A 24,603-nucleotide genomic window follows, 5' to 3' on the forward strand; every position below is an offset into this window, starting at 1 on the left:
GAAAGTTTGCATGCAGGTACAGCAGGCGGTGACGAAGGCAAATGGCATGTTGGCCTTCATTGCGAGCGGATTTGAGTATAGGAGCAGGGAGGTCTTACTACAGTTGTACAGGGCCTTGGTGAGGCCACACCTTGAATATTGTGTACAGTTTTGATCTCCTAATCTGAGGAAGGACATTTTTGCTATTGAGGGAGTGCAGCGAAGGTTCACCAGACTGATTACCAGGATGACAGGACTGACATATGAAGAAAGACTGGATCGACTCGGCTTATATTCAATGGAATTTAGAAGAATGAGAGGGATCTCATAGAAACATATAAAATTCTGATGGGACTGGACAGGTTAGATGCAGGAAGAATGTTCCCGATGTTGGGGAAGTCCAGAACCAGGGATCACAGTCTAAGGATAAGGGGTAAGCCATTTAGGACCGAGATGAGGAGAAACTTCTTCACTCAGAGAGTTGTGGGATTCTCTACCACAGAAAGTAGTTGATGCCAGTTCGTTAGATATTTTCAAAAGGGAGTTAGATGTGGCCCTTATGGCTAAAGGGATCAAGGAGTATGGAGAGAAAACAGGAATGGGATACTGAAGTGCATGATCAGCCATGATCATATTGAATGGTAGTTCAGGCTCACAGGGCTGAATGGCCTACTCCTACATCTATTTTCTATGCTTCTATGAGAGTACTGAGCCCTCAAATCTGCCACTAAGTTCATGGTCTACAGGGCTGTAGTAATACCCGCCCTCCTGTATGGCTCAGAGACATGGACCATGGACAGTAGCCACCTCAAGTCGCTGGAGAAATATCACCAACAATGTCTCCGCAAGATCTTGCAAATCCCCTGGGAGGACAGACGCACCCACATTGGCACCCTTGACCAGGCCAACATCCCCAGCATTGAAGCACTGACTACACTTGATCAGCTCCGCTGGGTAGGCCACATTGTTCGTATGCCAAACACGAGATTCCCAAAGCATGCGCTCTACTCGGAACGCCTTCACGGCAAACAAGCTCCAGGGCAGAGGAAACGTTACAAGGACACTCTCAAAGCCTCCCTGATAAAGTGCAACATCCCCACTGACACCTGGGAGTCCTTGGCCAAAGACCGCCCTAAGTGGAGGAAGTGCATCCAGGAGGGCGCTGAGCACCTTGAGTCTCATCGCCGAGAGCATGCAGAAAACAAGCACAGGCAGCGGAAGGAGCGTGCGGCAAACCTGTCCCACCCACCCTTTCCCTCAGCGACTATCTGTCCCACCAGTGACAGGGACTGTGGTTCTCGTATTGGACTGTTCAGCCATCTAAGGACTTATTTTAAGAGTGGAAGCAAGTCTTCCTTGATTCCGAGGGACTGCCTATGATGATGAAAGTAATGGCCTTAAAGGAGGAGCAGCGTGGAACCAGCATTCAGTGCTGCGGGCCCGGCCTGCGAGGACCATCAGCAGCAGGTCGGGGCCTTAAAGGAGGAGCAGCATGGAGCTTCAAGGTACAACGCGTGCATGGTACAGGAGAGTGACGGCTGTGAAGAGGGTGACTGGATTGGACGTCACCAAAATCCAGGTCACTGATTGGAGCGTGGGCAGGTACTGCAGGAGCGTCAAGGTCGGTGCGGAGGAGCAGCGAGACATCGTGGAGCGACGTGATCAGGGCCCAGGAGAGGCGAGGGCCCAGGGGCAGCACAGGCCAGCCCACACTGCGATATGTGCGCGCAGTAGGTCCAAGCAGCAGAACTGGTCTCCAGTCGTCCTGGTTAATCCTTGCCACTGGACCAAGACCTAGCTTTGTCAAGCTTGTGTGGTGGGCAACAGCCACCACACGTTAAAAGAAATCCACGCACAGGCCTCTTCCACCCTTCAATATGAGGTTCTGGATCTGAAATATTAAGTCCTTCATTGAAACACCTGTGAACTCATCTCTTTTTGGCGTGGAAGCAAGTCTTCCTCGGTATGAGGGATCGCCTATGATGATGATAAATAACATTCTACCCCTTCAATGCCTTGCAGATTCTGCTTCATCACCCCTTGGAATTTGTTGGGGGCGGAAAACACTCCAAATGGTAGCTCATTAAATTGATATATGCCTAAATGAGAATTTATAGTCAGAAATGACTTGGACTCCTGATCTAGTTCAAGTTGTAAGTAGGCATTTGTCAGATCTAATTTTGAGAAGATCTGGCCACCTGTCAGTGTTGTGAAGAAATCTTCTACATTTGGCAATGTATTGGGGAGATTACACTCTAGAGCCTGCTTTACAGTTACTTTATAATCACCACACAACCTTACCTTACCATCTGACTTAGATACAACCACAATGGGTGTAGTCCAATTGGATCTACCTAAGAGATAATGTTCTCAGTTTCTGGTCTTTTGAGTTCTTGCTCAACTTTCTCCTTGAGTGCGTATGGTATGGAACATGGCTTGCACTAAACTGGTCTAACGTCTTTCTGTACCCTGACACTCGCCTTGAAGCCTTGGATCGGATTCATTGAACACCTTCGGATACTTCTTAATGACATCATCTTTCGATGCAAATTTCATTTCCACATGAAAAATCTCATTTCAATTCAGCTTCAGTGATCCCAATCAATTTCTACCTATCAATGCAGGCTTGTCTCCTGCCATTACTATGGGAGGCAAGCTCTGAAACTGATCCTTGTATTTCACCGGTGTGCTGATACGTCCTACAACAGGGATTTGCTCTCCTGAGTAGCCTCGCAACTCTATCTTCGATTTCACCAGTGGAAAATCACTCAACTTATCAAGATGCACCAGTGTTAATTTCCATGGGTATCTTAGTTCCTGCAATGTCTACTTGGATGACAATACTTTTCAAATCGCTGTTTGGTACCCTCGTGCTCCTGATGCTGTATATCTCCAGAACCTCCTCATCCTGTTGCTTCTCTTCAATGCTACGTAGTATCTGACGATTTCTACTTCTAGCATTGAAAGATATTTTATACTTCAGTCGACATGCCTTTGCAAGATGCCCAGAGTAGGCCATTTAGGACTGAGATGAGGAGAAACTTCTTCACTCAGAGAGTTGTTAACCTGTGGAATTCCCTGCCGCAGACAGTTGTTGATGGCAGTACATTGGATATATTCAAGAGGGAGTTAGATATGGCCCTTACGGCTAAAGAGAGAAGGCAGGAAAGGGGTACTGAAGGAATGATCAGCCATGATCTTATTAAATGTCGGTGCAGGCTTGAAGGGCCAAATGGCCTGCTCCTGCACCTATTTTCTATGTTCTTGCAGAAGAAAGACTTACATTTATAAAGCTCCTTTCAAGTCTCAAAGCACTTTACAGCCAATAAAGTACTTTTGGAGTGTAGTCACTGTTGAAATGTGCAGCAGCAAATTTGCACACAGAAAGCTCCCACAAACAGCAATGTGATAATGGCCGCATAAACATTCTGCCTTCACATATGAACAGCTTTGACCAATGTGTTGTTCCAGGCACTGATAGCACAACTTTAATGGCCAGTTCCTGTGGCCTTGGGGCCCAACTGCCTTTTACTTTTAACCTGCAGACAATTCACCTCGGTTGTCTGACGAGTATTGGTCGACTATATCCATCGACATAGCAGTCTGACAAGCTAAATCAAAAGTCAAGTTAGGGGTTGTCAACAACTTCCTTCTGATTGCTTCATTTTTTATCCCACAAACAAAGCTCGGTGCTGAAAGTTTCCAAAATGACAGTCAATGGATAGCTTTTTTAAAGCTACAATGTACTCAATGATACCTTCATCAATTAATTGATCTCATGTTCCAAAACGATAACTTTCAGCAATTTCCTTGTGGCTCAGGACTGTAATGCTGTTCTAAGTTGGTTCGAATCTCCATCAGTGGCATATCTGTTGGCTGGACAGGAACAAGCACATTTTTCAGGGTTTCATGCACCTCGGGGCCTGCTTCAGTCAAGAAAATAGCCTGTTTTCTTTCTAAAACCACCTGGTTACGGTTTTCATCATCGGGGACTTCGACGATGCTATTCGCGATGAAAAACATGTCTAGCCGCTCCATGCTCTCAATCATGATGGAACTCACCCAAGCACCCTATTATTCCCACAGGCACAGCCATCTGGACTCTAGCAATGTCAATAGTTCAGCCAAGTGTGCTTGAAATTTACCTTGGATTTGTAGCTATTCTGCAAAACAAAGAAACTCTCAAAGTCTCTTTGTTTTTTGTCAGGATCATCCACCAACAAAAATTTCAGCTAGGGAATTCAATTATCCTATCCTCATCGACAATGTGATATATTCTTTACAACATCACTAACAAACACCTTCTACAAGATGGCATGGATGATGTACAGAAGACATCTCAAGTCACTGGAGATATATCACCAACGATGTCTCCGCAAGATCCTGCAAACTCCCTGGGAGGAAAGGCATACCAACATCAATGTCCTCGCCCAGGCCAACATCCCCACCATTGAAACATTGACCACACTCGATCAGCTTCGCTGGGTGGTCCACATGGTTCACATGCCAGACACGAGGCTCCCTAAGCAAGCGCTCTATGTGGAGCTCCTTCACGGCAACCGAGCCAAAGTTGAGCAGCGGAAATGTTACAAGGACACCCTCAAAGCCTCCCTGGCAAAGTGCGACATCACCACTGACACCTGGGAGTCCCTGGCCGAAGACCACCCTAGGTGGAGAAAGTGCATCCGGGAGGGCATTGAGCTCTTCGAATCTCAACGCCGTGAGAGTGAAGAGGTCAGGCGAAGGAGTAGAAGGAGCGTGCGGCAAATCAGTCCCCCCCACCCTCCCCCGACGAATGTCTGTCCCACCTGTGGCTCTTGCATTGGCCTGTTCAGCCACCAAAGGACTCACTTTAGGAGTGGAAGCAAGTCTTCCTCGATTCCGAGGGACTGTCTATGATGATGATGATGATGACAAGATGGCCCCAATATAGAAACTGTCATCATGTGACTTTTCCACGTGACCCTTTTATTATTTACATCAGCAGTTGCATAAACGCAGTAGTCCACTAGAGGGAGCTCTATTACAATTAATGCAAAACACTAGCCATTGTAAGTGTCTTTCAAGTTATGTTTTAATACGGCGACTGAAATTTGATGAACTAAAAATAACTCCACCGATACCTTGTTTATTGTCATTCCGAATTTATGGGGTGGGAGGGCAGGAGGGCAATGAGATAACATTATATTACACCTACCTTTATATTTGACAACCCTCTCTCTCCCGGTACGGTTCACCGAGCTTCTCTCTCGTGCAGTTACCGTTGGTTCACATAGCATGATGTCATGTTAAATTAACAAGGTTGCACTAGACCACCAAGTGCTATTGAAGACAGAACCCACAACCTTGCAGCTCGGAGGCAAGAGAGCCATCACTGAACCATGCGGGTACTTTGGCAAGGGATTCAGTTAGCGAGGGCATCACAGTCAAGTCCAATCCTGTCCTGGTCCGAAACCTATGTCTACGTATTCTAGTTGAGGTTACTGGAATGTTATCGGGAGCAGAAATTCAAATGAATTATTATCCCCTTTCCAGTTCATTGGTACTGAGCCCAATTGTAATGCCTTCAATGAAATTTAACTTCCATTGTTCTTGGTAAAGAGAGGAAGACTTGTATTTCTATACTGCCTTTCACGACTTCAGGAAATCCCAAACTGCTTCATAGCCAATGAAGTAATTTTTGAAGTGTAGACACTGTTATAAAATAGGAAATTCAGCAGCAGCCAATTTGCACACAGCAAGCTCCCACAAACTGCCAGATAATCTGTTTTAGAATTTTTAGAATTGTAAAAATCTAAATGTTCAATTAAAGGGGCGAAGAATTTTTTTGGGGGGGAAAGATGACGTGAGGGCTGTTGCCATCACACTAGACTGAAGTCAATTAAAGGAATCCGTTGATCCAGTGCCCCTTCCATGTGTCAAATGCAACTTAAACATTTTCAACGCGACACAAGTAGGAACTGAACATAAGAACATAAGAATTAGGAACAGGAGTAGGCCATCTAGCCCCTTGAGCCTGCTCCGCCATTCAAAAAGATCATGGCTGATCTGGCCGTGGACTCAGCTCCACTTACCCGCCCGCTCCCTATAACCCTTAATTCCCTTATTGCTTTAAAATCTATCTGTGATTTGAATACATTCAATGAGCTAACCTCAACTGCTTCCCTGGGCAGAGAATTCCACAGATTCACAACTCTCTGGGAGAAGAAATTCCTTCTCAACTCGGTTTTAAATTGGCTCCCCCGTATTTTGAGGCTGTGCCCCCTAGTTTTAGTCTCCCCGACCAGTGGAAACAACCTCTCTGCCTCTATCTTGTTGTCTATCCCTTTCATTATTTTAAATGTTTCAATAAGATCACCCCTCATCCTTCTGAACTCCAACGAGTAAAGACCCAATCTACTCAATCTATCATCATAAGGTAACCCCCTCATCTCTGGAATCAGCCTAGTGAATCGTCTCTGTACCCCCTCCAAAGCTAGTATATCCTTCCTTAAGAAAGGTGACCAAAACTGCACGCAGTACTCCAGGTGTGGCCTCACCAATACCCTGTACAGTTGCAGCAGGACTTCCCTGCTTTTGTACTCCATCCCTCTCGCAATGAAGGCCAACATTCCATTCGCCTTCCTGATTACCTGCTGCACCTGCAAACTAACTTTTTGGGATTCATGCACAAGGACCCCCAGGTCCCTCTGCACCGCAGCATGTTGTAATTTCTCCCCATTCAAATAATATTCCCTTTTACTGTTTTTTTTCCCCCAAGGTGGATGACCTCACATTTTCCGACATTGTATTCCATCTGCCAAACCTTAGTCCATTCGCTTAACCTATCTAAATCTCTTTGCAGCCTCTCTGTGTCCTCTACACAACCCGCTTTCCCACTAATCTTTGTGTCATCTGCAAATTTTGTTACACTACACTCTGTCCCCTCTTCCAGGTCATCTATGTATATTGTAAACAGTTGTGGTCCCAGCACCGATCCCTGTGGCACACCACTAACCACTGATTTCCAACCCGAAAAGGACCCATTTATCCCGACTCTCTGCTTTCTGTTAGCCAGCCAATTCTCTATCCATGCTAATACATTTCCTCTGACTTCGCGTACCTTTATCTTCTGCAGTAACCTTTTGTGTGGCACCTTATCGAATGCCTTTTGGAAATCTAAATATACCACATCCATCGGTACACCTCTATCCACCATGCTCGTTATATCTTCAAAGAATTCCAGTAAATTAGTTAAACATGATTTCCCCTTCATGAATCCATGTTGCGTCTGCTTGATTGCACTATTCCTATCTAGATGTCCCGCTATTTCTTCCTTAATGATAGCTTCAAGCATTTTCCCCACTACAGATGTTAAACTAACCGGCCTATAGTTACTTGCCTTTTGTCTGCCCCCTTTTTTAAACAGAGGCGTTATATTAGCTGCTTTCCAATCCGCTGGTACCTCCCCAGAGTCCACAGAATTTTGGTAGATTATAACGAATGCATCTGCTATAACTTCCGCTATCTCTTTTAATACCCTGGGATGCCTTTCATTAGGATCAGGGGACTTGTCTACCTTGAGTCCCATTAGCCTGTCCAGCACTACCCCTCTAGTGATAGTGATTGTCTCAAGGTCCTCCCTTCCCACATTCCCATGACCAGTAATTTTTGGCATGATTTTTGTGTCTTCCACTGTGAAGACCGAAGCAAAATAATTGTTTAAGGTCTCAGCCATTTCTACATTTCCCATTATTAAATCCCCCTTCTCATCTTCTAAGGGACCAACATTTACTTTAGTCACTCTTTTCAGCTTTATATATCGGTAAAAGCTTTTATGTTTTGCGCAAGTTTACTTTCGTAATCTATCTTTCCTTTCTTTATTGCTTTCTTCATCATTCTTTGCTGAACAGCAGACCTACATTTATGCATGTGCTATAGATGGATAAAGTAATAATGTAACTAATAATGGATTGTAGCTTTACTTATGATGACATTTTTGAAATAGAAAAAGTATTATAAAGGGGATAATTTTAACCCAATGTTCCCAATCGGAAACCGATGGATTTGGATCCTGTTAGCTCTCGGTGTGTGTGTTAGGTTAGAATTACCCCCATTGTTTTCAGTGCAAATAAAATATTGAAGAAAAAATAACTGAGATCATATTGCTTGTCAGAGCTGCCATCACGGGAGCTGTTAGGAGAAATGTCCCATCTTTCGGAGGAGACGTTAAACCGAGGCCCCGTCTGCTCTCTCAGGTGGACGTAAAAGATCCCATGCCACTATTTTGAAGAAGAGTAGGAGAGTTATCCTCGCTGTCCTGGCCAATATTTATCCCTCAGTCAACAAACAAAAACAGATTATCTGGTCATTATCACATTGCTGTTTGTGGGAGCTTGCTGTGTGCAAATTGACTGCTGCATTTCCCACATTACAACAGTGACTACACTCCAAAAAGTACTTCATTGGCTGTAAAGCGCTTTGAGACATCCGATGGTCATGAAGGGCGCTCTAGTCTTTTTTTTTCTTTCTTTCTTTAGTGATGTTGATTGAGGGATAAATATCCCAGGGTACCGGGGATAACTCCCCTGCTCTTCTTCAAAATAGTGCCGTGGAATCGTTTATGAAAATATAGAAAGTGTTGCAATTCTATAACACCTTTCATGACTTCAGGATATCCCAAGCGCTTTACAGCCACTGAAATACTTTTATAATGTAATATTTATTTGAGAGGGCAGATGGGGCTTCAGTTTAACATCTCTTTCAAAAGACAACACCTTCCGACAGTGCAGCACTCATTCAGTACAGAACGCGAGAGTCAGCCTAGATTTATATGCTCAAGTCTCTGGCGGAGGCATTGAACCCACAGCCTCCTGACTGAGCGGTGAGAGTACTACCCACTGAGCCACAGTTCTCACATCCAACAACGTATTTACTGTCATGTATCTTACATGGCCCCTACACTGGCCAGCCCACACTGCGATATGTGTGCGCACTAGGTCCGTGCAGCAGAGCTCCAGTCATCTTGGTTAATCCTTGCAACTCGACCAAGACCTAGCTCTGTCAAGCCCGTGTGGTGGCTGGTGTGCAACGGCCATCCCACGTTAAAAGAATCCACACACAGGCATCTTCCACCCTTCAAGATTTAGTTCGGACCTGGAATTTTAGGTCCATCATTGAAACACCTGTGAACTGTTTGACGTGGAAGGAAGTCATCCTCGATTCGAGGGATTGCCTATGATGATGATGATGATGATGATGATGATGATTGGTACTATATCAAGGTGTGCCACTAGAGGGCCCAGGAGTGAGAGACTTGTAGGTTACCTGCACAGGTGTGCCTGGCCTAGTATAAAAAGCAGGCCACCTCACTCTAGAGTTAACTAATAAAGGACTAAGGTCACTACAGTTCAAGTACAACACACTGCCTCGTGGAGTCATTGTTGAAGCATCTAAGGACACAACAACTGGCGATGAGATTATGAACTTTCACACGGAAATGACAGCCGTTGGTACGTTGCAGCAGTTCGCTGATAGTGATGATTGGGATGCCTTTGTGGAGAGGCTAGAACATTTTTCACAGCAAATGACCTGGCAGGAGACGACCCGGCCACACTGGCTGATAAGCGCAGAGCTATCCTGCTAACCAGTTGTGGGCCCAACGTCTATGGCCTCATCAGGGACTTTCTGGCACCAGTGAAGACAACGACCATGTTGTACAAGGAGCTCGTAACCCTGATCCATGAGCAACTCAATCCCAAGGAGAGCATCCTCACAGCCACTGGTTCCACACCCACCGACGGCCCGAAGGCCAGGAAATCGCGAGGTACGCTGCAGACCTCAGGAGGCTGGCGGCACCGTGCGATTTCGGCAACCACCTCAACAAAGCGCTGCGGGACATTTTTGTCATTGGAATCAGCCATGAGGGCCTTCTTCATAAGCTACTGTTGGCGGATACCACAGTCACACTGCAGAAGGCCATCTCTGTGAGCCAGGCATTCATGACCTCGACCTGCGGCTCTGGGCAGATGTCTCACCCTCAGGACTCAAACCCAGCAGGTACTGTGCACAGAGTGGCGCCTTTTAGTGGCTGGACTGTAGAGCGCGAATCCTCTCAGGGAAGAGAGAACAGGCCCCCGAGTCCCTTAACTCAGGTCCACCGAGGGGGGCTAATCGAGTAGCACCATGCTGGCGTTGCGGAAGGAATCACAGGGCTCACCAGTGCCGTTTTAAAGACTATGTTTGCAAAGGCTGCAGCACAAAGGGCCACCTCTAAGAGAAATAGATCTCACTGTGTCGATGAGGAATCCGCAGATGGCCATGAATCCAGCGTGGATTATGAATTGTTAGACAGAAAGGCAGCCCAGTCCCATGGGGAGGTACATAGCATGTTTACCTGCACCACCGAGTGCTCCCCGCTGAAGATGGAAGTCGAGATAGAGGGAAGTCCAGTCTTCATGGAAGTGGACACGGGGGCGATCCGGTCAGTGATGAATCAAGGAGCCTTTGAGAGGCATTGGGACAATCCGGCTGAACGACTCGAGTTGGCCTCGGTTCAGGCAAAGCTGCGCACCTACACCAATGAAATCATCCCAGTCGTTGGTAGTGTGAATGTAAAGGTATTCCATGAAGGCGCAGTGCACAAGTTACCTCTGTGGATTTTTGCAGGTGATGGACCAATGCTGCTCTGCAGAAGGTGGATGGAGAAGATCTATTGGAAGTGGGAAGATTTCACCCCTCCAGTGATCGAAGCCCTCTGTGCTCAGAGGCAAAGTAAGCCCTCACCTGAGGGTAGACCTGGCACCGATGAGCTGACCAGAACAGCACACGAGACACAGACCGCTCAGCATGACTGCCTGGAGATGATCCAGCTGAGACGACCCGAACACACCTTCCAGGTTCCAGTGGTAGGACTCAGGAGGGAGAAAATCGGATCCAGCAGCAACTTCCCAACTGCGGAGGCAGAACCCGGGAGAAGAGGATCACCGCAGTCGACATCGTGGACAAAGAAAAGATGGCGCCCGAACCACGAGGTGATGCGCTGAAGACAAAGATGGCCGCGGCCAGACCATGAGGTGCAGCGTGATGGAGCAACACATGGCACCAAACGGAGAAGCGGATTGGGGTAAAACAAGCAACACTCTCTTAAAGGAGGCCTGCAACCCACTACAATTAAAGGGACAGTTCCACACATTTAAGCAATGTAACAGTAATTTTAAGTTAGAGACTAAAGGTGTAACGGATTATGTAACGTGTGTAACTGACCATGTAAAATATGTAACTGATATTGTATACATGCAACCAACGAGGAAAAGTCATGCGATTATGTACAATGTGTAATTGATGATTTGAACTGTGCATGTGTAACCCGCGAGGAAAAGTCGCGCGATCGTGATCGAACCCCTAGAGTGTCCATCATAAGTAAGCAAAGCTGTGCGATGCAGGATTCCCACTGCACGCAGCCAATGCACGGGCAGACACCCATCGGGTGTCCCGGGGACCAGAGTCATGCACCATGAAGTGTGGCCACAAGCAGCCAACACACACGAGCTGCGAGGCAAGCGACCTCAGCAGGGCAACGGCAATGGTAGTGATACCATGCCCTGGGTCAGCTCCATCTCTCAGGCAACCGATGGCATCAACTGCCATGAGTCTGAAGGAACAGACTGCACCAAGGCCATACCCCTAGCTGTAGGGTCACCCGCCACTGTTTCCCCAGAGGAAACAAGCACCAGTCAGGATCTCAGGCTAGCGAGTCAGCAGTTCCCTATGCACTGCAAACGACAGCTCCTCAGGGAGCAGCTGGGACCCAGGGCGTAAAGAAAGGACAGGGTGGGGGTCACAGACATCTGTGAACCTGCCTGATGCTAGGGACCACGGCAACAGCCTCGAGAGCAGGCTACACGAGCCAACCGGGTTCCCACTGCCAGCACCGGGCACTGAGCCACCACCAGACTGCAGGGACACCACCCAGCAGCTCCAGAACTAGCTCATCCTCACGGACTGGTCACCGCATCGACAAGACATCTAACGCTCTTGTCGCACCACGGAATCACCCAAAAAAAAATGCAAAACCCACTTACCTGAACTTGAATGTACATGAATGTCAGGAGCCCCCGCCACACCAACGTGGGAGGGGGGGAGAATAGAATGGTCAGGAACACACACACACAAACAGCAACCACCAGCACGCTACTGCACCAAATACCGGATTGAGCCTGCCCGTCAGAGGTCTACCAGACAGAACACATATAGACCTAAGCCCGGAGCATAGTTAATGCAGAGGCAATTTGCACTGAGGGTTCAGGGGGGAGTGATGTCATGTATCTTACATGGCTACTGTTGGTACTATATCAAGGTGTGCCACCAGAGGGCACAGCAGTGGGAGACTCGTAGGTTACCTGTACAGGTGTGCCTGGCCTATTATAAAAGGCAGGCCACCAGGTGTGATCCTCACTCTGGAGTTATCAATAAAGGACAAAGGTCACTACAGTTTAAGTATAACACACTGCCTCGTGGAGTCATTGTTAGAGCATCTAAGGACATAACACTTAGCAGCGAAATCATTGGGGCGCTATGGATAATCTTTTCTACATGATGTCAATAAGACCTTCTGTGGAAAATTGTAAAGCAAACAACACCAAAAAACTTTTAAATGGTATTGGTAACATTATAACACAGAGGTTTTGAAAGACGGTCGTCCTATGTTTATTCAAATTTTCTTTAATAGGCGCATGAAATATCTTGTCGGTGTGAATATAAGATGCCAGTCTCCCTCACCGCTATATTGTGCATTCACTGGAAGCCTTTGAAGCTGCCCTGTGTTTAAGAGAGGCTCTTTTATTTTCCTAAGCACCTACTGGCTCTTATCCAGCAACACACTTTGATTCTCTCCTTTCTTCAGCCCTTTGATTTGACATTCCCCACCCTCTCGGTTCTCCGCGGTGCTTCAGAGCACTTGAAGCCTGGCATTTTGTATTGGGAACATAACTGTTTGACCTACTGCTGACATCACTGACACGCTGCTGAGTAGTTGATGAATCCGGCACATTTATCATTTTTATTAATGTCTCTTTGGATAATGCATATCCGGACCGTTCAAATTTAAAAAGAAAGGCTTGCATTTATATAGCGACTTTCATAACCACCGGTGGTCCCAAAGCACTTTACAGCCAATGAAGTACTTTTTAATGTGTAGTCGCTGTTGTAATGCAGGAAATGCAGCGGCCAAATTGTGCACAGCAAGCTCCCACAATGAGCAGATCATCTGTTTTAGTGATATTGATTGAGGGATAAATATTGGCCAGGACACCGGGGATAACTCCCCTGCTCTTCTTCAAAATAGTGCCCTGCCATCTTCTACATCCACCTGAGAGAGCAGACGGGGCCTCGGTTTAATGTCTCATCCAAAAGATGACACCTCCAACAATGTGGCATTCCCTCAGTGCACTCATTCTGCCAACCCTTTTGTGTGCAGATCCCTGGAGTGGAACTTGAACGCACAAGCTGCTGATTTAGACACAAGGGTGCTACCAACTGAGCCACAGTCGACACTGGTCTATACAAGTAATAGTTGGCTATGGCAAACATTGTGTGCTGGAGGTAGCCGGACCCATGTGGTCCTGGTCACTGGTAATCCGAGCCTGGGATAATGAGAGGGATCCTACCTGACAGTCCCACTCTACGGTGTGATGCACACTTCTCTCTTCCTATGGGATACACGGTGACTGCCAAGCTCCTTGTTGAGCCTTTTAGCCCTTTGCCTTTAATCTTACTGTCAAGCGAGGTAGAGAGACAGAAGAGGACAAGATCATTTTTCACAATCCTACTGCGTTGAAGGTAGAATCTGTTGCTATGGAAACTTTTAACGTTGGAGAGATGCCCTATCATTTGAACCCATTTTAGATTGAAGTAAGGAACATAGGGACATAGGAATAGGAGGAGGCTATTTAGCCCCTTGAGCCTGCTCTACCATTCAATGAGATCATGGCTGATCTGTGACCTAACTCCATATATCCGCCTTTGCCCCATATCCCTTAATACCTTTGGTTAACAAAAATCTATCAAACTCTGACTTAATATTAACAATTGACCCCCAGCATCAATTGCCATTTGTGGAATTGAGTCTTTGTGTGTAGAAGTGTTTCCTAATTCCACTCCTGCAAGGTCTGGCTCTAATCTTTAGACTATGCCCCCTAGTCGAACTCCCAGCAAGTTCTCGGAGTTAATGTACTTCCTTTGGGTCTGCACAATCCATGATTCAGTGTCTGACAGAGCTTGTCCTGTATCCAACAACTGATCAGGACATAACACAGGGTAATGTGAGTGGGTAAGAATGGGGCAGGGAGTTGGTTGTGTTTCCATCAGTTTAAACCGGCATCAATTCAGAAGGACCAGCAGCAAGATGACATGGAAGTATAATTCTTCCTGTCAGTTGTGCCCGATAAAGGGGCGTAATCAGGACTTAATTAATTTGAAGTATAGTTGGAGATAGACTATGCCACATCTCCACCCATAATGCACGTGGGTTTGGATGGCACAGAAAGCTCCCACCTGAAGCAATTTCAAAATGTTAGATGTGTCTGCACTACTTCCCATTTGTAAGTGCATGCTTTCATCATTTCATCCTTATAAACTATGTGCCCATGTGTTAGCTTTGGCTCAGTGGTAGCTATTGTGTTCCTAACACAGATGAGAATGCACACAGGGAGGTTAAAGTAACAGTGACCTCAGTCTTTAATAAGACACTCCAGAGTGAGGAACAGGCCTTCGGGGCCAGCTTATATACAGTGCTCCCAAGGGATGCTGGGATCCCTTGGGACTTCAGGGGATGAGCTCCCTGGTGGCGGAACATGGGAGTGCATGCTTTACAGATACACAACATCATTCTACCCGCAAAGTCAAAGTGAAAACTATTTACAAGGTGAGGCGGTTTGGAGCCTTTCTTTCCCTGGTGGACCGCCTCGGTCTGTGCCCTCGCTGGGCTGGCATGTTGTTGGCCCTGCAGGGCTGCAAGGTGAGCCTGGCCTTGCTGGGCTGGTGGGCGTGATGGGTTCGATTTCCTGGTCTGGCGTGATGTCGTTGATCCTTTGGGTGTGTGTTGCGGGCTCAAAAAAGGTGGTGTCTGCTGTGGGTTGTTCAGGGCAGTCTGTGAACCGCAGCCTCGTTTGGTCCAGGTGCTTTCTGCAAATTTGTCCATTGTCTAGTTTGACTACAAACACGCTATTCCCTTCTTTAGCTATCAGCGTGCCCGCGATCCACTTGGGACCATGTCCATAGTTTAGCACATACGCAGGGTCATTCAGATCAATTTCCCGTGACACAGTGGCGCGACCATCGTTTACATTTTGTTGCTGCCGCCTGCTCTCTACCTGATCATGCAGGTTGGTGTGAACCAGCGAGTGTCTGGTTTTAAGTGTCCTTTTCATGAGTAGCTCAGCCGGGGGCACTCCTGTGAGTGAGTGGGGTCTCGTACGGTAGCTGAGCAGTACTTGAGACAGGCGGGTTTGGAGTGAGCCTTCTGTGACTCGTTTAAGGCTCTGTTTGATTGTTTGTACTGCCCGCTCTGCCTGCCCATTGGAGGCTGGTTTAAACGGGGCCGAGGTGACATGTTTGATCCCATTGCAGGTCATGAATTCTTTAAATTCGGCACTGGTGAAACATGGCTCGTTGTCACGGACCAGTATGTCAGGCAGGCCGTGGGTGGCAAACATGGCCCTCAGGCTTTCAATGGTGGCGGTGGCAGTGCTTCCCGACATTATTTCACATTCAATCCATTTTGAAAAAGAATCCACCACCACCAGGAACATTTTACCGAGAAACGGGCCCGCATAGTCAACATGGATCCTCGACCATGGTCTGGAGGGCCAGGACTACAAACTTAGTTGTGCCTCTCTGGGCGCGTTGCTCACCTGAGCACACATGCTGCATTGCCGTACACAGGACTCTAAGTCAGAGTCGATACCGGGCCACCACACATGTGATCTGGCTATCACTTTCATCATTACTATACCCGGGAGTGTGCTGTGGAGATCCGAGATGAAAGTCTCTCTGCCCTTTTTTGGTAGCACTACGCGGTTACCCCACAACAGGCAGTCTGCCTGAATGGACAGCTCGTCCTTTCGCCGCTGGAACGGCTTGATTGGCTCTTGCATTTCAACGGGGATGCTGGCCCAGCTCCCATGCAGTACACAGTTTTTTACTAGGGACAGCAGAGGATCTTGGTTGCTCCAAGTCCTAATCTGGCGGGCCATGACAGGTGATTTATCATTTTCAAACGCTTCATGACCATCAACAAGTCTGTGGTGGGCAATGGTAGCCGACTGAGAGCATCCGCACAGTTCTCGGTGCCTGGCCTGTGGCAGATGGTATAGTTATACGCTGATAGCGCGAGTGCCCACCTTTGTATGCGGGCTGAGGCATGAGTATTTATCCCCTTGTTTTCAGCGAATAGGGATGTGAGGGGCTTGTGATTGGTTTCCAGCTCAAATTTGAGGCCAAACAGGTACTGATGCGTTTTCTTTACCCCGAGCACTCACGCTGATGCCTCTTTCTCAATCATGCTGTAGGCCCTCTCGGCCTTAGACAAGCTCCTGGAAACAGAGGTGACAGGTTGCAACTTCCCCGCAATGTTAGCTTGTTGTAATACACACCCAACTCCGTACGACGACACGTCATATGCTAGCACAAGTCTTTTACACGGGTTATACAATACAAGCAGCTTGTTGGAGCATAAAATGTTTCTGGCTTTCTCAAAAGCAATTACTTGTTTTTTTCCCCATACTCAGTTCTCACCTTTGCGCAATAACACATGTAGGGGCTCTAAGAGGGTGCTTAACCCTGGTAGGAAGTTACCAAAATAGTTGAGGAGTCCCAGGAACGACCGCAGCTCCGTGACGTTCTGTGGCCTCGGTGCGTTTCTGATAGCCTCTGTCTTGGCATCTGTGGGCCGAATGCCGTTCGCCGCGATCTTTCTCCCCAAAAACTCAACTTCTGTTGCCATGAAGACGCATTTCGACCTCTTTAGCCGCAGCTCTACGCGATCCAGTCACTGGAGGACCTCCTCCAGGTTTTGTAGGTGCTCAGCGGTGTCCCGACCCGTGACCAATATGTCGTCCTGAAAGACCACCATGCGTGGTACCGACTTGAGTAGGCTCTCCATGTTTCTCTGGAAGATCGCTGCAGGTGACCGAATTCCAAACAGGCATCTGTTGCAGATGAACAGTCTCTTGTGCGTGTTGATGCAGGTGAGGCCCTTCGAAGACTCCTCCAGCTCCTGCGTTATGTAGGCCGAAGTCAGGTTGAGCTTGGTGAACGTCTTGCCTCCTGCCAGCGCCGCAAATAGGTCGTCTGTCTTAGCTAGCGGGTATTGGTCCTGTAGCGAGAAACGATTAATAGTTACTTTATAATCGCCGCAAATCCTGACCATGCCATCACTTTTGAGTACTGGAACAATCGGGCTGGCCCACTCACTGAATTCCACTGGGGAAATGATGCCCTCACGTTGCAGCCTGTCCAGTTCGATTTCCACTCTCTCCCTCATCATGTGAGGTACCGCTTGCGCCTTGTGGTGAATGGGTCGTGCCTCTGGGACCAAGTGGATCCCCACCTTCACCCCAGAAAAGTTTCTAATGCCTGGCTCAAAAAGGGAAGGAAATTTGTTAAGAACCTGGGTACATGAGGCCTCATCAACATGTGATAGCGCTCGGATGTCAGCCCAGTTCCAACGGATTTTTCCCAGCCAGCTCCTTCCAAGCAGTGTGGGCCATTGTCCGGGACAATCCAAAGTGGCAGTTCGTGCACCGTGCCCTCGTAGGTGACCTTGACCATGGCACTGCCCAGGACAATGATAAGCTCTTTGGTGTACGTTCTCAGTTTTGTGTGAATGGGGCTCATGGCTGGTCTGAATGCCTTGTTGCACCACAGTCTCTCAAACATCTTTTTACTCATGATGGATTGGCTAGCGCCAGTGTCCAGTTCCATGGCTACGGGTAAGCCATTCAATTTTACGTTTAGCATTATAGGTGGCCATTTTGTCGAAAATGTGTGCACCCCGTGTACTTCAGCATCTGCCTCCTCCATCTGAGGCTTGAAATTGCTTTGATCCACCATGGACCGATCTTCCTCTGCCATGTGGTGGTTAGTAGGTTTTGCAGAGCTTGCAGCTCATTTGCAAGCTCATTGGAGGTGCCCCATTGTTCCACAGCTCTTGCAAACATACCCTTTGAAGCGGCATGAATAGGCTGAATGGAAGCCTCCACAACGACAACAAGGTGTGAATTACCTTGCATTCATCCTTTGTTGGGGACTCTGAGTCATCTGGATCATCTCAGGCCTGCTGGCAGTTGCAGACTCGTGGGTTCTGCCCTGTACATTTCTGCTCACAAACACAGTTCCAGTTAATGTCTAAACATTGCTAGCACTTGTGTGCTGAGAGATTTGTTTGGTGTTATCACTGGTGGACATAAACGCCTGTGCTATCGCAATGGCCTTACTGAGGGTCGGTGTCTCTACAGTCAAAAGTTTTCATCGGATGGTCTTGTGGCCAATGCCCAGTACAAAAAAGTCTCTGAGCATCTGCTCCAGGTAGCCATCAAACTCACATTGTCCTGCAAGTTGCCTTAGCTCGGCGACGTAGCTCGCCACTTCCTGACCTTCAGATCGCTGGCACGTGTAGAACCGATACCTCGCCATCAGCATGCTCTCCCTCGGGTTAAGGTGTTCCCGAACCAGTGAATACAGCTCCTCATATGACTTATCTGTGGGTTGCACTGGAGCCAGAAGATTCTTCATGAGGCTCTAGGTCGGTGCCCCGCAGACCGTGAGGAGGACCCTCTCCTTTTTGCAGCGCTTCCTTCTCCGTCCAGCTCATTGGCTACAAAGTACTGGTCCAGTCGTTCGACATAGGCTTCCCAGTCCTCACCCTCCGAGAACTTCTCCAGGATGCCCACAGTTTGCTGCATCTTTGCGTTGGATTCGTATTCTCGTCGCCAGTTATTGTGTTCCTAACACAGACCAGACTGCACACAGGAAGGTTAAAGTAACAGTGACCTCAGTCTTTAATAAGACACTCCAGAGTGAGGAACAGGCCATATATACAGAGCTCCCAAGGGATGCTGGGATCCCTTGGGACTTCAGGGATGAGCTCCCTGGTGGCGGAATATGGGAGTGCATGCTTTACAGATACACAACCGTAGCACTCACTGTGTCTGAAGGTTGTGGGTTCAAAAACGTTATCATTTGCTGTAAAGTGCTTTGGGACATCCTGAGATTGTGATGGGCGCTATGTAAATGCAAGTTCTTTCTTTCTTTAAAAAAAATTAATTCTCAGGATTTGGGAGTCATGGCAAGGCCTGTCTTTAATGCCTATCCCTAGTTGCCCTTGAGAAGGTGGTTCTTGAAGCGCTGCAGTCCGTATGGTGAAGGTGCTTCCACAGTGCTGTTCGGCAGGTACTGCCGAGATTTTGACCCAGTGACGATGGAGGGGTGAAGATGAGATTGTAATTTGAGGTGTTGGGGGACCAGGAACCAATGTAGATCAGCAAGGACAGGAATGACATGTGTGGAGCTTGATGCAGAATACGATATGGGCAGCATAGTTTTAGAACAGTTAAAAATTACAGCGCACGGAGTTGGGAGGCTGGCCAGGATAGAATTGGAATTGTGGGATACCAAAACTATGGGTCATAAATGCAAGGCAGTCACGAATAAATCCAATAGGGAATCCAGGAGAAACGACTTTACCCAAAGAGTGGTGAGAATGTGGAACTCGCTACCACAGAGAGTGGTTGAGGCGAATAGTATCGATGCATTTAAGGGGAAACTGGATAAACACATGAGGGAGAAAGGAATAGAAGGATATGCTGATAGCGTGGGATGAAAACGGGTGGGAGGAGACTGGTCTGGAGCATAAACACCGGCACAGACCAGTTGGGTCAAATGGCCTGTTTCTGTGCTATGTAATATGTAATTCTATGTAACTGTTCCTCTGCTAGTTGTATCAATCCCTTTTGAACTATTATCTGTGATTCAGAGTATTAATATCTATACCAATAAGAGTAGAGAGCAGGACAGATCTGGTCACCACAGCACAACAGCATATTAGCATATTAAACGCCCCAACTGATACATTACATTAAGGAACAGATCTCTGTTCCTGGATGCATTTGTATCAACCAGACTCCGTAATTGCTTTAAATGAATCTGCTTCGAAGCCCAAATCATTCATAACAACAAAGAAAACAGCCAATACTATGACACATCATAGACAAACGGGCTTGTTACAGGAGAAGCCTCAGTTGTGTGCTCTGACACCCCTAATACGGTAAGGACAGTCTCTGTAATAATTCTATTTTGGCTCAGTGGGTAGCACTCTCGTCTCTGAGTCAGAAGGTCATGGGTTCAAATCCCACTCCAGAGACTAGGCTGACGCTCCAGTGCAGTACTGAGAGAGTGCTGCAGTGCCATCTTTCAGATGAGACGTTAAACCAAGGCTCCGTCTGCCCTCTCAGGTGGATATAAAAGATTCCACTGCACTATCTCTCAACAAACATCACAAAAAACAGATTATCTGGTCATTATCACATTGATGTATGTGGGAGCTTGCTGTGTGCAAATTGGCTGCTGTGTTTCCTACATCATCATCATAGGCAGTCCCTCGAAACAAGAATGACTTGCTTCCACGCCGAAAACGGCTGAGTTCACAGATGTTTCAATGATATTCCGGATCCCGAACTGCATATTGAAGGGTGGAAGATGCCTGTACGTGGATTTTTTTAACCTGTGGTGGCCGTTGCACACCAGCCACCACACGGGCTTGACAGAGCTAGGTCTTGGTCCAGTGGCAAGGGTTAACCAAGATGACTGAAGACCAGCTCTGCTGCACGGACCTAGTGTGCGCACATATAGCAGTGTGGGCTGGGCCCGTGCTGCCCTGGGCCCTCTCCTCTTCTGGGCCCCAAGCTCTCGCCTCTCCTGGGCCCCGATCACATCCCTCTATGAACTCTTGCCGCTCCTTCATCCTGACCTCGCCGCTCCTGCTGTACCTGTCCACACTGCAGTCAGCCGTCGCCCTCCTGCAGCAGCACGCGCTGCTCCCTGCAGTGGTATACCGCTGCACGCTGCTCCCTCTGGTGGCCCCGGTTGTTACATTCTCTGTTTCCCAGTGAGTGTACACTTACAACAGTGACAACTAAAAAATGTGTTCTTTTGTTTAACAACTTAAAAGTGAGAACATTTCTGATACTCTATAGGGGGTGGGAGGGAGAGGTTCAGACAAAAAGCTGGATGTAGTTCAATTAGGGTTGCCAACACTCCAGGTTTGCCCTGGAGTCTTCAGGAATTAAAGGCACGGATGCGAGCTAACCAGGTCAAAACTCATAGGGTCATCTCAAAAGGTGGGGTGTTATGTTTTACTTTGAACAGCTTTATTTATTAGCTATATAAGCATTGGTGACGGGGAAGGTAGGCCGTTTGACTGGGCGGGTTCAGTTGGAGGTGGGAGGTCATGTGATGAAACCTCCAGGAATACGACCTACCAGAGGTGACAACCCTAGGTTTAATACAGAGATAAGACCCAGCGTGAGGTGAAATGACCCTGTTGACTGACACATTCTCTAGTCCTTCTCCGGTAAGCCTGGATTCAAATCCAGGTCCTGGAGCTGCCAGGCCTGTGTCCAACGCAACCTCCCAGTTACACTTTCAACACAGGGCAGCCTGGCACTAAACCTTGCAGCATACACACCAATAATCCCAGAAGATGATAGTCCTGAGTGGTTGCCTGCCATTTGAGCTCCAGTTGATCTGGACCTTGGCAGCTCTTGGTAGAGATGTATGGGAATGGGCATCATAAGAACATAAGAAATAGGCCCGGTACAATTGTAGCAAGACTTCCTTACTCTTATACTCCAACCCCCTTGCAATAAAAGCCAACATACCATTTGCCTTCCTTATTGCCTGCTGTACCTGCATCATTCCATTTCAGGGAGAAGAGAGCAGCAGCGGATGCATTCACCTCCATCTCCAGGAATTAAATTGGAGTCCTGCTGGCTAGTTGTGGAGTGGCACTGTAAAGTGGGTAAAGAGCTCTGGTGCTAATAGTTTCTTGGCTTTAGGGTGTGTAGTAGTCAGAGGGATGTACAGAGGGAGCCTCACCATCTGGAACCCACTTAATGCCACTTCCAAGGATTCGTGACCAACGTTTAAAAGTACGGTTTATTTCTGTCCATTTCTTGATTCATTCAGTTCATCCCAGCCAATCATCTCTTTAAATCTCGTGAAATGGAGACTCACTTTAAAGCCGGCCTCTCACGACTAAAACCTTGGGCGGGGGTGCAGCGGAGATTTACTAGCATGGCATCAGGGATGAGAGACTTCAGTTCTGTGGAGAGACTGGAGAAGCTGGGCTTGTTGTCCTTAGAGCAGAGAAGGTTAAGGGGAGATTTAGTAAAGGTGTTCAAAATCACAAACGGTTTTGATAGAGTTAATAAGGAGAAACTTTTCCAGTGGCAGAAGGCTCAGTAACCAGAGAACACAGATTTAAGTTAATTGGCAAAAAGGAAGATGAGGAGAATTTTTGTACGCAGCGAGTTGTTGTGATCTGGAATGCGCGGCCTGAATCAATGGTGGAGGTAACTTTCAAAAGGGAATTATATATACTTGAAGGAGAGTAAATTGTAGAGCAATAGGGAAAGAGCAGGACTAATTAGATAACTCTTTCAAAGAGTAGGGACAGGCAGTGGATCTCCTTCTATGTGTGGATTTTTTTAACATGTGGTGACCGTTGCACACCAGGCACCACACGGGCTTGACAGAGCTCGGTCTTGGTCCAGTGGCAAGGGTTAACCAGGATGACTGGAGACCTGCTGTGCTGCACGGACCTAGTGCGCACACATATCGCAGTGTGGGCTGGCCTGTGCGGCCCCTGAGCCCTCGCCTCTCCTGGGCCCCGATCACATCGCTCTGCAATCTCTCGCCGCTCCTGCTGTACCTGCCCACGCTCCAGTCACCGATCTGGATTATGGTGATGTCCAATCCAGTCAGCCTCTTCGCAGCCGTCGCGCTCCTGGACCATCTCGCACTGCTCCTTGCAGTGGTCCGACCTGCCGCTAATGTTCCCACGCAGGTCGGGGCTGCCAAGCTGCTCCCAGGCCGCCGCTCGCCGCTCCTTTTAAGGCCCCGACCTGCTGCTGATACTCTAATATGTGCACTCCAAAGGGCAGAATCATAAACAAAGTTTTCCCTTCCACCCTTTAATATGCAGTCCGGAATCTGGAATATTAGGTCCTTCATTGAACTCATCTCTTTTTGGCGTGGAAGCGGGTAATCCTCGATTCGAGGGACTGCCGAAGAAGACGAAGATAGGATTAGAATTACATTATAGCCCAGGAATGGACGGTGACAGTGGAGAAGTTGGCGAATTAGCAACAGGTGCTAATGATTTAGATTGCATGCAAAATTCATGCTCACTGCTCAAAAAAATGATTGGAGTCCGAATTCAAGTCTTAAAGCCCGAGCTCATTGGCGTTACAACGAAAGAGTGGACCAATGTCAGGTGCAGTCATGATAGCCACAGGCTTTTTCCAGTTCTTAAAGGGCAGGTTCGTTGATGCTGCAGAACCTCATGTTCAACATTTCAGGCTGTGCAGCAACCTCAACAAGCAGCAGCAGGTCAAGGAGAAAGAGCTGGAGGACTGAAGCAGATGTACGCATGGCAGATCCATGTCCCAGGGAGAGAGCCTGCAGATTCTGCGATGAAGTGCTGAGCCATTGGTGTTCGCTGCGGAGAGATGGACAGAGATGTTCTACCTAGCAAGCAGCAGGAGGCCATCACCGCAAGCCTTCCGCACAATATGGAGGGAGGTAGCGCAGCAGATCTTGGGCAGCAAGTCTCGTGCAGTGTGTCTCGTGCAGTGTGTCTCGTGCAGTGTGTCTCGTGCAGTGTGTCTCGAGCAGTGTGTCTCGAGCAGCGTGTCTCGAGCAGCGTGTCTCGGGCAGTGTGTCTCGACTTGCGGCTCGGGCAGCGTGTCTCGGGCAGCGTGTCTTGGGCAGTGTGTCTCGGGCAGCGTATCTTGAGCAGTGTGTCTCGAACAGTGTGTCTCGGGCCCTCGGGCAGCGTGTCTCGGGCAGTGTGTCTCGGGCAGCGTGTCTCGAGCAGCGTGTCTCGGTCAGCGTGTCTCGGGCGGCGTGTCTCGGGCAGCGTGTCTCGGTCGGTGTGCCTCGGGCGGTGTGTCTCGGGCAGTGTGTCTCGGGCAGCGTGTCTCGGGCGGTGTGTCTCGTGCGGTGTGTCTCGTGCGGTGTGTCTCGGGCGGTGTGTCTCGGGCGGTGTGTCTCGGGCGGCGTGTCTCGGGCGGCGTGTCTCGGGCGGTGTGTCTCGGGCGGTGTGTCTCGGGCAGCGTGTCTCGGGCAGCGTGTCTCGGGCAGCGTGTCTCGTGCGGTGTGTCTCGTGCGGTGTGTCTCGGGCGGTGTGTCTCGGGCGGTGTGTCTCGGGCGGCGTGTCTCGGGCGGCGTGTCTCGGGCGGCGTGTCTCGGGCGGCGTGTCTCGGGCGGCGTGTCTCGGGCGGCGTGTCTCGGGCGGCGTGTCTCGGGCAGCGTGCCTCGGGCAGTGTGTCTCGTGCAGCGTGTCTCGTGCAGCGTGTCTCGGGCAGC

Source organism: Pristiophorus japonicus, chromosome 12 (genome assembly GCF_044704955.1).
Source record: "Pristiophorus japonicus isolate sPriJap1 chromosome 12, sPriJap1.hap1, whole genome shotgun sequence".
Taxonomy (NCBI): domain Eukaryota; kingdom Metazoa; phylum Chordata; class Chondrichthyes; family Pristiophoridae; genus Pristiophorus; species Pristiophorus japonicus.